Raw genomic sequence first — 16,250 nt, 5'->3', positions numbered from 1 at the left:
CGCATGAACGCGCAATGCTGACCCCTCAGCTGGAGGACACGCTGACCACCGCCGAGCGGAGAGGAGCACTGTGCATGGAGTGACATCATGTCAGAATCACGTGATAAAATACCTTACTTTATCATTATGAATATAAGCAACTAACATGGCTGTTAGTATTCACTATCAAGCTAGCATATACTGGTAAGTTTAAAATATATTAAGTTTGATTCGGTAACAAGCAAGTGACATAAGGCAAAGCTAAAAACTGTTACCATCAGTTACTGTACATCAGTTTTATTCTTTTTTTTTTTAGTCATACTCTGATGAAAGTGAATTTCGTGTAAGATTCATATAGTGGCAGGGGTGGTGGCCATGGTAGCGAGGGAGAGTTACAGTCGCCCAGCAAATCATTTAATTTGCTCCGAATGGACTACGTAGCTTTGTTTATTGCAGCCCTGAGAAGACTACAGACACTCGATTTTATACTCTCCTTTTCAGAGTACTTACATTTTAATTTGTATTGGTATGTAAAGACAGTTTAAACAAATTTGGGGATGGTGAATGGTGAATGGTGATGAACTAAATGATGAGCCGCTGTGATGATTAGTGTCCATGGAAACAGATGACTGGCTGGAAACAAAGACAAAGAACACATGTGACTGATGAAGACAAACTGAATGTCCATAAAAACGAAATTAAGAGCACACCCAATTGAATAAGTGTAACAATTGCCAGTAAATAGCTAATTAAATTTGTCTTATTTTTCTCAGAAGATTTTAATGATATCAGAAAACTTGAAATGTTGTGCAGGAGTCATATGGACCGCTTTTATTGTGCCATTTGTCAGGATCAGAAAAGTAAGGTTAATTGTCAAAATACTTTTCTGAGCCACGGTTCACATTAACCCTGGTTTTATTCTTTGGACAGTGTTTCTCCGCTCTCGTGGTATTGATATAAGGGATTGGCTTCCATGTAGTTTTTGGCACGACCGAATGGGTGATAAACCAGATATTAAAAAGGAGTCAAGTAAATCTTTTCCTGGAGAAAAGCAAATCTCAGGAGTATCATAACATTCTGGGTGATGTATTTGAAGCAGTGAAGTTATAATAGCTAAACAATCACATTGAAAACGTATTTTATCCATCTAATAACAGACACATTGTAGGACTGTAGACTGACTTCTGCACACAGACACTATATTAATATATATCCACTAAAAGTAAAGGTCATCAGCCCTCAAAATACCAGGAAAAGAGAAAAATCCCTGTGCCGCCTCTTTTATTTCTGTTTGATATGTATTCACTGAATACTCTTTCCGAGTCTCTGACCTTATCTGAGATGTGGGCTGCTGACTCACCTGATGCAGAGCAAATTCATTTTTGGAGAAGCATGCTCTAATATGTTAAGTTAATTCCAGTTAAATGTCAAATGCAGTAGCGGTTAGGGTTGTGCAGCTACCTCTGCGCTCCTCTAAACAATCTGGACTATGTAAAGCAACATTGATATTGATCGTTCTTTGTAACTTAACCTTTGACTCCATTGAATGACTGATTTGTGGGATGAAATTGTTTGGTGCCCTTTGCTGTTGTTTAAAATGTGCAGCAACGTGGTTTCGCCGTGCGTCGCTTTGACCCATTGGAACCTGTAAGCAACATGCTAATTCAAAACCGTTTCCAGTCCAGAATGATGTCGACAAACTGCTGTCTCACGTTTTTTTTTTTTTTCCCTGTCGAACTGGATAATAACCCTGGGAGATTTGGTTCTTGGTTTTTTAACAGAAATTAGCTACAGTACACTAGTCTGCTACAAATATCAGTTGATTTTGTATCAGTATAATATATTTTATTTGCTTCAATTGAATGTTTATCATTAGCAGCATCACCTTGGATGATGTTCAACCATGTCTGTGTGACATCATATGCCTGTATGATAGAGTTTCATGAAATTTGAGTTCTGGTTGGAAGTCCTAGTTTTTGCATGGATTTCTGACTTCAAATGTTGTTCTTTTTGGATTTTTCCTAGGAAGATTTATAAAAGATTAATATTATAATACTGATAAACACTTTTACAAACAACATGTTTGACATGTTTTTTTCTGCAAGTATTACTTTCTGGCTGCTATTTCAGCAGGAACAGGCTTAATATTTCCACTTTCAAGCTTATTTTCAGCTTGATGTTATCTCCCAAAAATGACACCGCAAGTGCATCAGTTTATACAAACTCACCTGCGGCAATTTTCAGAATGTCTACTGAATTTTTGCTTTCTGTGTTGTTCCTTATTATCCAATGTGTTTTTAATAATAGTACTGTAGGTTGGTTTTTAAAAGGTGTTACTACACTCTCTCCACTTTTGTTAGGTATTTTATATATATATATATGAAGAGTTCAGATGCAAAAGCCTCTAAATGCCATTTGAAATTTTCTTCTTTAATGATGATTTTTATCAAACTTGTATATTTAACTTCAGTAATTTCACTTAAATAACAATTAATAGGTAATTATCATTGCCATTTAAGTGAAATCACTGAACTTAAATATACAAGTTTGATAAAAATCATCATTAAAGAAGAAAATTTCAAATGGCATTTAGAGGCTTTTGCATCTGAACGCTTCATATATAAATACTGGTATAGAATGTTTGTATGAAATTATTTAGAATAAAAGGCATCATAATTTACTTTAAAAGCTATTATATATATATATATATATATATATATATATATATATATATATATATGTATGTATATATATATATATATATATATATATATATATATATATATATGTGTGTGTGTATTATACTTTATTACTTCACTTATTACTTAAGTGAAATTACTGAACTTAAATATACAAGTTTGATAAAAATCATCATTAAAGAAGAAAATTTCAAATGGCATTTAGAGGCTTTTGCATCTGAACTCTTCATGTATATCGTATATATCGCGATATATATACAGTATATATATATATATATATATATATATATATATATATATATATATATATATATATATATCACGATACCAAAATTCCACTGATCGGGACCAACATCATTAGAATTTTACGGTTCTTGGTACCAATTTCAGTACCACAGCAAAATCGGTTGAAACTATTTTTCTTTTTGAATTAACTATACACAGTAATTAAAACTGTATTACATAATTTAATATATAATAGTTATTAGTATTATTCATTATTTTTGATTGTAGTACATTCATGCATTTGTACAATACAACTCAACATAAGAAATGTAAATACTCTAAATAATACAAACACTTACCCGACAATAAACATGTGGATCTCTACACACGTCCATGAAAATGCATCTTTATGGATGAAGGTACTCAAGAACCTCCTGTTTCCGCCCTTGTCTCTATAGATCTCTTGCTCTCCATTACTATTATCTTTTTTCACCATTATTCCTCTTTCCAGTTGTCCTCCCACCCTGTTCTCTCCTCCCATTCACTCACCCTGTTATCGTTGGAAGCACAAGGCCTGTTTTTGTGACCAACAGAGTCGGATGGAATTTTGGCGGCAATTCACTCCAAACACACAAGGCCTTGGCGCATGTAATTAATGCTCAGCAAACGCCATCCAGAAAAGAAAAAGCGCAGAGCAGCACAGGGCCGGTGAGAGAGGAGGAGCAGGGAGGTTAGCTCCCAGATGGTTGACTTGTCTTTCATCATTTCCCCTTTTATTTTGGAAATATTTTTTTGTCGTGACAAACAGTGGACATAAATGACGTGTGTTTGTGTATGTTTATGTGACATTAGAGTTGCTTTGCTGCCCTCGTTTGTTATGTGGGCCGTCAGATAGTGGATCGCTCTGTCTGGTTTTTCGGAGCTTCCAGATGTTCTCTGCCGAAGGTGTCCACAAGCTTGACAGGCTGCGGCCACTATTTGTTGTGCAGAAACTGCAAAGAATTCTTCCTTATAGTCTGAGATGGATAGAATATGCTAGCATTGCCCTTGAATGATATGTGAGATCTGAGGATGGAAGCATGATAAAGCTTGAAAGAGTGAATGATATTTTAATACTATCATACAGATGTCAGCTGGAATCAAGTAATGTAGTTCTAGGTAGCATTGTCTATAATAGTTCACCAAAATTGAAAATCTTGTCATTAAATACTCATCCTCATGTTTTCCTATGCAATTACTGGAGAGTGAAACTTTGTCAAACGTCGAAATACTTCACTGGTTTTGATTGTATCGGTACTTTTGTATCCTTTATGAAAATACCCAAAAGAGCAACATATGGTTTGCACTTTTAAGAAAACTTATATACATCTGATAAACTAATAAAAGAATGCATATTCAAAGCACTTTTGTCTTTGAATGTCTAAGTCAATCAACATGTAAAGACATTTAATAGGTGGTAGGACACAATGAGAGGCCTAACTGACCCTGCTGACCTGTATTCATTGAGCCATGTTTCACAGAACTGGAACCGTGTCAAGCGTATTAGCATAATCAAATGAGAATCTTTCTTTATTATGATAAGTAATTGAATAATTACTTCTTTCGTTCTTACTTTGAGCAAATTGACCCCCATTAACATTGACTCTTGAGACAGTAAGAGTCATTTTTATCTTACTGACAATGGGCTCTACTAATCCTGCAATTACAACAATGTTAATCACTCTCTCACACAATGATCTCTCTCTCTCTCTCTCTCTCTCTCTCTCTCTCTCTCTCTCTCTCTCTCTCTCTCTCTCTCTCTCTCTTGAACAAATGAACAAACACATACACACACACACACACACACAAATTAATACATTGAATGGAAGTGGAAGTTGACAGCTCTCTTAGCCGCTGATATTTAAACACACTTAAAGAGCTTACACACACACACACACACACACATACACACACAAACTACACAGAGAGAGAGAGATGCTACTTGCATAAAAGTACCATGGACTACTGTGAATATACCATGCATTATGGATATTGTAATTATTTATTTGAATATCATCATTGCACATTGGTATAACAACATTATTTATTTATAATAACAGAAGAAGCATTAGAACAACAGTAGAGAACATCAGTCTGTGAGTGTTTACTTTCTCATTTGATTTTAGTGTGGCTCTTCATTACTGTGTTTACCCTAGTGTTTGTTTCTGTCCGGACTGAGTTTCGCTGGCTGAATTTGGGCGTGGCCTGCTGTATTCATTAACGGGGTATTAGGCATGTGTATAACTGGTTAGTGCACCGAGGCAGCAAAATCAAATTTAAATATGGAATTAAAGTTTATAGATAAGATAAATTATTAAAGATAAATATTCAGCTTTTTCAGCACATTAGTTATATTTGAGACATTGATATTCTCAAATCATGTTGGAGAAAAATATCATTAGGTTTTACAAAAACGTTTGGAGTATTTTCTTTTTTTTCAGGTTAACTCTCACTCAAATTATTATTAATGTGTAATGAAAAAAAGAGAGAAATCTTTAATTAGAGAAAATGCTAATTAGAAGCATTTTCACTAATAGTTGACTTTTCTGCCCCACTGTTTGTCTTGTGCATTAAAATGAATAAATAAGCTGTATAACTGTGTGGGAGTTACACACCAGACTTTTCTTCCGCCCTCAAATCAGAAACGCACTGATGTATGTGGCGTAAGAAGGATTTGTCTCCATTCTTCAGGGAGAGGCTTCGTCTCCATCTCAATTAGTATTGGAGAGACTGAGATGCAGTGTTTTGAGAGGGAGACATCTTTATTCATGTGTGCATCACTGTGATTGGCATGGCCTCCAGACATGATTTCTCTCTGCTCAGGAAGCCAGCCAGATGTTATTGATATTCACAAATGTCTGAAATTTGCATCTGAATACTTTCTTTGCCCAGACCAATATTACGACAGTAACGTGAGCCATGGCATTAGGTTCAAGGTGAGAAAGGATCAGAGAACAACCGGATGTGCGCTTAGTTTAATGTGAGTAAACTGTGTCTAGTGCATTTCCTGTGGCATCTCTAATCCTTGCTTATGTGCTTGTGTAAAGGGGTTATTTTGTCTCTTTGTGTACAAGCGGTGCATTTGTAAATGTGTATCTATCTATAAATTCATATCACATGTATGCAATGATGTTAACGGTGCATTCTTTATTACTCTTTCTTGGATGGATGAGTTGTCTTATGAATGTGGATGAATTTCATTCTTCATATGTACTTTAGACATGAAGAACATATTTATGCATGTCTGTAATGTGTGTTGTGTACCAAGATGAGACCAATATTGGTCATATCCGACATAAAGGATCCGCAAATGAATTTGTGACCACAAACATCATTTACTTATTGACACAAATAACTATTTGAATGCTTCATTGATATAACATGACACTGAGTTGTTAGAATAGAAATGCATAGTGTTATAATTGTGTGATGACGTAAATAACCGATTAATCGCTTTTTTGAACGGGTTCATTGAAACAAAATGTCGCAAAGAACCGGTTTGTGGAAATGAATTGGACTTTATAGATGGTTGTATGTGAAAATCCCAGATCGCCAGTTTCTGAAATATTCAGTCTAGCCCCTCTGGCACCAACAACCATATATATATATATATTTTTTTTTTTTCTAAGTCACCTATCTTCTCCAGCCTGATGGCAAGTTTGAACACCAGAATCTTAACCATGTCTACATGTCTAAATACATTGAGTTGCTGCCATGATTGGCTGATTGGATATTTGCTTTAGCAGTTGAACTGATGTACCTGTGAAGTGGCTGGTTAGTGGATATAACACACACACACACACACACACACACACACACACGGTATGTCGAAAGTTCATTTGCATTTGTTCTAGACCATTCGATTTGATGTCATGGTGCCTTGTCTGAATGTAGTTTCCACTTCTTTATTTTTTCATAATTTATAACTTCCATAACACACACACACACAGATCTGTGTTGTTTAGTGATGTGTATTCTCACAGTCTTCTCAGTAATACTGATGACATGATGCAGCCCACTAATACAGGAAGTGGGGAAATCTGAGCTCTGCCCAATCAGTAATCATGCAAATTGATGATGAGCTGATTGAAGATAGGGGCTGTACAGATTTTACACAGCATACGAAACAACATGATCAAATAGTTCTTGATTTAGCAGTAAGTTGGTTAATGGGAGCTTTTATTGGTTTTACCTTTGCGGCATAATGCACTACCACTACCCTTAATTACAAATATGTTTTGATGAGCATCAAGAACAGATAACAAGAGGTAATGGTTGCTTGCTTAGTTATAGGGAATTGTTTATGATTATTATTATTATTATTATTATTATTATTATTATTATTATTAATTCTTATTTTAATAGCATAAATACAATAATTTAAAAAAAAATAAAGTTGTGTTTGTGTGTCAGTTTGTGTGTCAGTGTTCTGTATCAAATGTTCTGCCCACATGTTGATCTACATTAAGCTAGTTATAAATACTTCAGGACCCATTCTTTGGCCTTTTGGTTAAGCACATCTGTCAGCACTGGCTACTGTATTGTACAGTCTGTTCAGAAAATCTAAATCCAACAATTGTTTGACAGTTCACTCATTTGTGGAAGTATCCAAAGCGACTTACATTCTCGTATCCTTGAAAACTCATAAACTTGACATCAATATTGCCATGTTCTACTAATGGAGCTACAGCATTACATTTTTTTTTTTTTTTTTTTTTTTTTTTTTTGGGGGGGGGATTGCTAAACGACAGTGAGCACAACTGGAGCTACAGTTAAAACTTTAACACAGTAAATCACCCAATAAGCTATTACTGTTCCACTCAGCATCTACCAAAATATTTAAAAATGAACTATAATTATGTGTAATGTAATTAGTGTAACATGTAAAGTTACATGAGCAAATTAAAATGTCATGAATATTCTTTTTGGTTCCAGTTTTTCAGCACTTTTAACCACTGAAATATTTAATGCAGAGCTTATGCGTGTGCTTGATTATCAGTCGGTGCCAAGCTCATATGATAGAGTCTCGTGCTGACCTGGGGTCAGTTTTTTTAAGCACTTTTGTGAGTTTACGCAGCCCATTCTCACTCCCAAGGCGTCACCTAACTGACGCCTTGGGAAGCATTTGGACATGCTTCAATATCTGACGCTTTAGGCGCCCTTTAGCGTCAGTTAGATGACGCCCTAGGATCGCGTGTACCCTACCCCCACCCCACACCTGAACCTAACCGCGTCCTCTAACTGACGCTTTCCTTTAGCGTCAGTTAGATGACGCCGTAGGATCGCGTCATGTAAGTGACGCTAAAGGGCGCCTAAAACGTCAAATATTGAAGCATGGTCAAAGGTGACGCCTTGGGGTGAGAATGCGTTGGTTTACGATGTGAACAGTGTCTGCATGCTGCGTTAATCTTGTGTTTTCTCAACAGTGTGTGCCAATGTTAACATTAATCCTGATTAATCCTCATTACCCCTAAAAGCGTTGTACCATAACCCCTCCGCCCTGCCCAACCAGACACGTCCATCAAACCCTGGTGCCGTTCCTTGCCTTCGATCTCCTGCGCTGAACATCGCCAGCTAATCAGCTAGCATAAATAAACTGCTCGGCCAGCTCCTAGCCCCAACTATTTCCTCAAGGAGCAAAGCTGTTCAAATGAAAGGAATGGATTTGTATTTCTCTCTAAGTAAATGGAGAAACTGCAGCGTTTGATCTCTGCGTGCCTCTTATTTGAAAGAAATCTCTGAGTACTGTAGATCCATTTATTTTGTTGATTCATTTAACAATAATGATTATTAAATATATACAGTATAAAATAAATAGGGACAATGTGTACTTTTTATATATTCTATTATTTAAAATCAATTTGTATTCATAAATAATGTCCTCAAAGGTGTACAAATACCTCTGCCAATTATCTGACTTATCCTCGTAAACGAAGAATTTATTATCTTTATATACATGGGACGTATACATGGATAGGTCCACGGAGGCTCCGCCATCTTGAAAAACTATAATAGCAGAGAGGGACAAAAAGTACCAGGCCAACGCATTTCCACAACACGTTTTCGTTCAGAGCCAGCGTGAATTAATGTCAGGATTTTTTTTTTTTTTTCTAGGATAGAGCTAATGCTGGAGAAAGAATCCAAAGAGACGCTGAAGTCCTGCTTTCTTCTCAACAGGTAAGTCAATGTTACAGTCTTGATTGCAAGCTATTTTTCATTGCTTTATTGTGTACTTTATTTTATAGACGGATGAACTTATATAGTTAAAAGTTGTTGATGATATCTAATAATGCACGTACTTCAGAAAATATAAAGAATAAACAAGGCATAACTACTTACAATTGCAATAGTTCATGTTTTTCACACTTAGTAATTCATACTGTAACATTCGTTTGTTCGTTGTGCCAAGTTGCCGTTTGTTTTGAAATAACAAACCTGTTCACCCGAAAAAAACACTCGACGAAGTACTATCAGAAGATGTCCTGCTTTTGGTACATAATGGCTACCGTAGATGCAACACACGTTTGAAAAAGCGAGGCGCTGGAGAGCACAATTTGTTTGAATGCAAAATACAATTTCACCGCTAGATGGTAGAAATTCCTACACATTTTCTCTTTAAATAAAACACTCTGGATACAAGAACATCTTAGGGGTTATCAAACATGATATTATTTTGTGCAAAATGGGAGGTGAGGGGAAATCTTACAAAGGTTTACCAAACTTTGTCTCACTGGAATGCACTTCATTGAAGCCTCATATCCCTCTACGCCCTCCCATCACTCTCTCCTCCCTCTCTTATTTTTTCGGTTCCGCTTGGCTTCCATTAATATAGGGCCCATCTGGCTTACCAGGGGATATTTAAACAGAAACCCCATCAAGGGGTTCAGTCAAAACCATATGCCGCTGCTTCTACTGTACACAGTGGAAGAGGACAAGCATTTAATCAATTGTGATTGAGAGGTTAAAAACCTGTGTGTTCAGCTTCTACCTGCAATGGTTGGAGGACTTGGACAGATTTGCAGTCAAACTGACTGGGACGTGAAATGTCTTTAATTACGGTTATGAAGTTTCCTTAGAGAGTCTTTGAGAACATTCATTGAAGCCATTGTTAAGTGGAAACTTAAAAAGATAGTTCACCCAAACTTGAAAATTCTGTCATCATTTGCTCACCCTTGTCTCATTCCAGATCTGTATGACTGTTGTTTCATCTGTGGAACACAAATTAAGATATATATATATATATATATATATATATATATAAACATTTTAGTGCATAGAGTGAAGATTGAAGATGGCGAGGAAATGTCATGAATTAGACTTGACTGTATTCACCCCCTGACAAAGAGTTGAGGGTCATTTTGCTCCATGCAGCAAGTTGGAGACCATATGGACTATGTTTTTAGACAGTTGTAAGAGTGACCTCATTTAGAGTCCTCGTCCACAAAGTATGTTGAGAAAACAGAGACATTTTCAGTCTGGCATCTAGGAGAAAGGTTGTCAACCTTTTTTTTTTTTTTTTTTTTTTTTTACTTAAAGGACCCCCATTGTCTACACAATATTCTAAGACCCCTCATATAAGGTAAGATATTTCAATTGCATTTCTGCTGCAACTATGCCAAAACTGTATTCAACCTTTTTTTTTTTTTTTTTTTTTTTTTTTAGAAACTGGAAGTGGAAATATAGTCAATATATAAACCACAGTTCATTTCGGGATTCTAGAAATAGTAGATTTTAAATGTAAATTTTCATGTAGTATGCTAATGTTTATCTGTTCATGCGTATGTGCATACTAAATATTTAGATAGATAGATAGATAGATAGATAGATAGATAGATAGATAGATAGATAGATAGATAGATAGATAGATAGATAGATAGATAGATAGATAGATTTACAAACATTGCTCAATAAAAGTATACAATATTAAAAAAAAAAGCTCTTACTGGCTCAAAACGTTAACCTATGCATGTGAGAATGTCTCTCCCTGCACCTAACAGACATGGAACCATGTCCAACATGCAGCCTGGCTTCAGAGATAAGAGTTCTACTGTCAAATGCCAGACTGGACAGATCATGGTGGACTATGGTCTCTTCAGACATCAGACAGGCGTATTTCCATTCGGAGATCTTGAGGGTGCACATGTGTGTCCGTCAAAGAGACAGTTTGTGTAAAGAAAGCAGTTCGGGAGAAGCGTGACAGTAGCTCTGTCTCTTTCCGTATGACCAGCAGAGATTATCTTTTACTCCAGCGGCGATAAACTCAGACGGGTCTGACTGCTCTCTGTATTTTATCGTGTTTTCTTTCTCCCCCCCCTCTTTCCTCAAGTTATACTTTTGAAGCGAAACCATGCAATTGCTAATATATTGAAAGTTGCAGGTATATTGCACCATCATTGGACCATTTTCAGAGGCTGCTTATGAGAAAAAAAATTATAGTGCATAACACCAATTGGCTCTTTCCATAAATAGGCTACAAAATTGGGCCTCTTAAAGTCTTTTTAGACCAAATGTTATATATAAAACAATGCTTTGTTTTTGCAAAAATAATAAATAAATGACTATTTGTAAATGGAATTTGTGCTTCTAATGCTTTTTTTAAAAAAAAAATAAGGGGCACCAAAATGTCCTAAGAGTGGAAAGTTTCACTTCCATTTTGGCAATCTGAGATTTTTAGTTGACAAACCGTGTGTGTCATAGTCCTGTTGATGCAGTCGTGTCTGTTCGCCCCCGATAACCTTTGACCTGATGCTAGAACAGTCATGCTCTCATCCTGCTCTCTCTATCTCTATCTCTACTTTTATTTCCTGCCCACTTGCATTCCAAAATCTTGCTTACAGTGGCTTTGGTCCAGGATACACTGGAACGAAAATGTTCTGTTGCCAAAATAATGACTCAATACATCGGTAACAAGAGAGTAAATGTTAGCTGATTTCTTGAGCCTTTTTGCAACTACAAGCCCAGTGTGTTTTCCAAAAATATGACTATGTTATTTGTGTGTGTATTCACTAGTTTTCAGGTAACGGCTGCTGTTGTATGTTCTCCTACTCATCCGGCTCTCCAACACGCTCATTCAAGCCCAGTCCTGTTTCTACTCCAGCACATGGGCATATTTTCTCTGCCATAAAACGCTGAGCTTTATAAATAAACCTCTGATTCTGCTCATCTCTCATGCCGCTGCTCTCCACTGTACTGCCTCCAACACCAGCCACGCGCAATTTCACCCTGGCTCGCCATAGTCCCCAGCAAACTTGGTTCCTCTGTCTCTTACAACAACAACCTACCTATTTATACTTCCTCTGCTTCAGCTCTTCCATTCCCTGCTTTTCTCTGATCTGTCTTTAAAAGCATTGTGTCAGGTTTCTTTTCTTACTGTTTATTTGTCTCGGCATCCTAGGCCATCCTGGTGAAATTATTGCTGCTCTTTTTTCCCCCCTTCTTTTTGTAAAGATAGATGGTGGAGTCAAAAGTTTGATGGATGTTCAATCACAACAAATAAAAGCCAGGGAACGCAAATAATAAAAAGAAGTTTGGGATTCCAGCGGGAAATCGGTTTGGACGGTGCAGGTGGCGGTCTGTAAATTGTGTGCAGGATGATATTTCAGACGAGATCGCTCCTCTTGAAACGCACATGTCAGAAACCATCATTTTGATGCTAAGGTAATCACAGCATTTGTCTTTAGATATGACGTGCACTATCCGCACCATATGCTAACTGGGGCTTGTTGGATTCTCTGGTAATTTCTTTAATAAATGCCATAAGCAGAGACTGCTGGGCTCACTTTAACCAGCCTCTCTATATCACTTCTCTATGTGGGAGTTTTGTATTGAGCTCAGTCTGTTCAGCTTGGCAAGAGGATGCGGGTGGCTGGCATTTGGAGCTAACCATGCATCTCACCCTATTACAGTAAATGTTACTGTGTCAGGCAAGCAATTCAGCAATAAATAAAGCAGAGCAAACATTATCTGAAAAGCTCCAAAACAGGCAGAATGGAAACACCGCCTTTTCATGTCCAGTGATCCCTGAATACATGAGATTCATAGTCCAAATAGGAACAAAATGTAGAAGACGCATTGTGCATTTCATATAAGGTAATTCGTTATTTCTGGTCTGTATTATTCATTCTTCTAGTCTCAACTATCAACTCTTTTCTTGCTTAAACGTGTTAGTGTTCAACAGGTCAAGTTGACATGAAAGAGTTTTCATAACCCATTTTACTTCGTAATTTGACCTATATTCAAGTGAAATGCAACAGGATTTGTTTCCTAATCCATGTTCCCCTTTTTCACGTTAAATCTATTTCATTTTTTTTTTTATCCTTTGGGAATTGATTGGATGGTCTACACCAGAATAGAGCCAGACTAAAATTTGAGTTTGTTGATACAATGCTAAATATCTATTTGGATTGTGGTTAAGATTAGTTTATTATTTTTTAATATTATATTTTTATTTTTATGTATATATATTTGTCTTTGGAATAACATGCACGGATGAATTGTGCACAATGAGAAAACATAAGGGAAGATGAACTTTGGGCTTTTGTAATGAAATCACTAGTCTCATTATAATTCAGGCAGCATGTGAAAAGTAAAAAGATATTACTTTACACATGCTGCCTGAAATAGAATGAGGTTTTTTTTTTCTGCAAATGTGAAATATTGGTGTACAAGAGGAAGAGGCATTAGGTGAGTGGGATGAAGTTGGGTTAAAGAAACAGATGGAGGGAGGTTTAAAAAAGGAGTTGTGAAAAGAAAAGCAGGAGACATTGGCAGTACATTAGCGACAGTGATCGAGTGGCCTTGAAATAGACTCAATTTTCCCTCGAGCGTGGAGGACAACCAACTGGGCAACCACTGAGTGAGCAGTGTCACCAACTGACTGTATGAGTGCAATACATTGATCTTGTCATATATGTCTGGGCTCATTGGGTAGTAATTTATGCGGTAAGAAAGAGTGTGTGTGTGTGTGTGTGTGTGTGTGTGTGTGTGTGAGAGAGAGAGAGAGAGAGAGAGTGTGTGTGTGTGTGTGTGTGTGTGTGTGTGTGTGAGAGAGAGAGAGAGAGAGAGAGAGAGAGAGAGAGAGAGAGAGAGAGAGAGAGAGAGAGAGAGAGAGAGAGAGAGAGAGAGAGAGAGAGAGAGAGAGAGAGAGAGAATGGGAGATGTCTTGGAAGCAGATCCTGAACGTGTGGCTTTGGTTTGGAATGAGGTAATCTAGGCCATACCACAATCCCATATATTCTCATATTCGTCACCCTCTCTCTCTCTCTCTCTCTCTTTCACTGCTTGATCACCCTCATTCCCTATTTTTTTCTTTATTCATGTTTTCACCCCTGAGCCCTGTTCTTTTCATAAAAGGGGATTATTTTTGTCACAATATGTAATTTTGGCTTAAAACCTCCAAAGTATATGAGCTGCACTTCCTGTCCACAGTCTCTCATTTAGTCTTCAGTTGGCTGACCGGTTTTTGAGTGGCCATGAATTCAGGAGTTATTTCATCTTAACAGATTCCCAGATATATAGTATGTTCTAAAAAGTATGACCAACATGTTGATTGACCAGAGGTGACCTTATAAATATGCAATTGAGTTGAACCTTTTTAGGGGTGAAAATAATAATAATAATTTAAAATTTAAAAAAGTATAAATTAATTAAATTACTCCGCAAATATAAGTATTTTTATCATTAGTATTTTTTTTTATTGAATTATTATCTCCTTTGCAAATTCACAATTTGTTAATGAATCATTTTTTGAGTCGTATCTTTTTTGATTAATTGATTGTCTGGTTCTTATCAATTATCTGTTTGCAACTGTTTAGCTAGTTTAACATAGATATTGAAGTTGTTATTTGCATTAGTAATTGTTTGCGCTTGTACTTCACAAGTTTAAAAAATGTAAAAAATTAAATTTAATGACTAAAGTATCAACAACTGTAATCGGGTGCGTGTGCTAGCTGAAAATTATGCTACTAAAGCGGTACTGTAGCTGTATATTGATTGTGGCACTGTGACAACCACAGTAGGTAGTCTAAAGGCATAATGACAATATGACATTAATAAATACCACTTACCATTTATTAGTTAAATGGACTTTGTTGACGACGATGCCAAGCAGGTTGGTACTATACAACTCAGTGGCCAACATGTCTTGCCACTTTGCGCTCATCTAGGCCTCGGGACTGCCAAACAGAAGTTGGTATTGACAATTCTTTCTCGCATTTTCTTTCTCGGGACACAGCTGAGCGGCAGATATTCCAAGGTTCGGGTACCTGGTCCTCCATTAGGGCAATTAATGGCGAGACAACAAAAAACGACTGGGGTCTCGCGAAACCCCATTGCCTTAACCACTTACGGGGCTAGTTGATATATCCGGGTTTTTCCAAAGCCTGTTGGTAGCAGGGCAAAAACATCATTCTTGTTTAAGAAATGGTTTAATTGCAAAAGCTGCTCTTTTTTTCAAAATAAACTTGCATTCTAAACTACTTGGAACAATATCTAAGGCTGCATCAAAAGGTAGATTTGCGTCTGCTGCCATGTTGAATCCATAGAAATAAACAAACTGCTTCGGTGTGTCGCATATATGTCGTCATTGCCTTTCAGCGTGAATAAAATTGTGCTGCGGGAAGGCAGCATGGGGAAACCCAGACTAGCAGCTATTAACACCACGCTGACATAATAGTGATTATAACATCTGCTAAGAAATGGTTTTAGTAAACATAAAAATAGTATATGGATCATACGGTATTTTTTTTTTTTTTTGTAAGGTTTTATTTTGCCATTCATGTTCATTAAAAGGAAGAAAGGAAATGGCTTAGATTTGCAAAAAAAAAAAAAAAAAAAAAAAACATAATTTTTATTGTTTGTTTGAACTAAAAATGAATAATTTCATTCAATAATTGAATAATTTCCTCTTAGCTTAATTCATCTCCTGGCCTTTAGTTAGTTAACCTTCCTTGCGTGCTTACAAGCTGCATTGTGGGATGGGTTGCAAAGAGGGGAGGGAAAATGGATTATTTTTCTACATTGTGTCCTAGTGAGTAGAGGCCAAATACACAGTTGCTGGCCGGGTCAGCGTGATATACTTGTTATTGAGAATGTGTTAGTGTGTGTTTGTGAGGGTGAGTGTGTTTGAGTTTGTTGAATTAAGGGGAAAGAGTCTTGCCCCTCACTTCCTCTCCATACGCCTCCACATGACACTGGACGACCATAGAGAGAGAGAATACAAGACAAACTCTTCTGTGTAGAGCCTTTGTGTGTTCATGTGTGTGTGGGTAAAACAGAATATCCAATGGGACTTGGGAGAAATACAAACAT

General features: G+C 36.7%; 1 long non-coding RNA gene across 1 annotated transcript in view; it reads left to right on the top strand.

The window, feature by feature from the left end:
• The window catches only part of LOC120486229 (uncharacterized), a 30,183-nt gene extending 19,662 nt beyond the window's left edge, over nucleotides 1–10,521 (top strand). Inside the window, exons 2-3 of the long non-coding RNA XR_005624140.2 lie at nucleotides 9,057–9,119; nucleotides 10,479–10,521. This is a non-coding gene — a long non-coding RNA (uncharacterized LOC120486229). The remainder of the gene's footprint in view (nucleotides 1–9,056; nucleotides 9,120–10,478) is intronic.
• The last annotated feature ends 5,729 nt before the right edge of the window (nucleotides 10,522–16,250 follow it).

The sequence above is a fragment of the Pimephales promelas genome, chromosome 7, assembly GCF_988280905.1.
Source record: "Pimephales promelas chromosome 7, fPimPro1.hap1.1, whole genome shotgun sequence".
NCBI classification, from domain to species: Eukaryota; Metazoa; Chordata; class Actinopteri; order Cypriniformes; family Leuciscidae; genus Pimephales; species Pimephales promelas.
The sequence above is the reverse complement of the archived record's forward strand: the minus strand, read 5'-3'. Positions and strand labels throughout refer to the sequence as shown.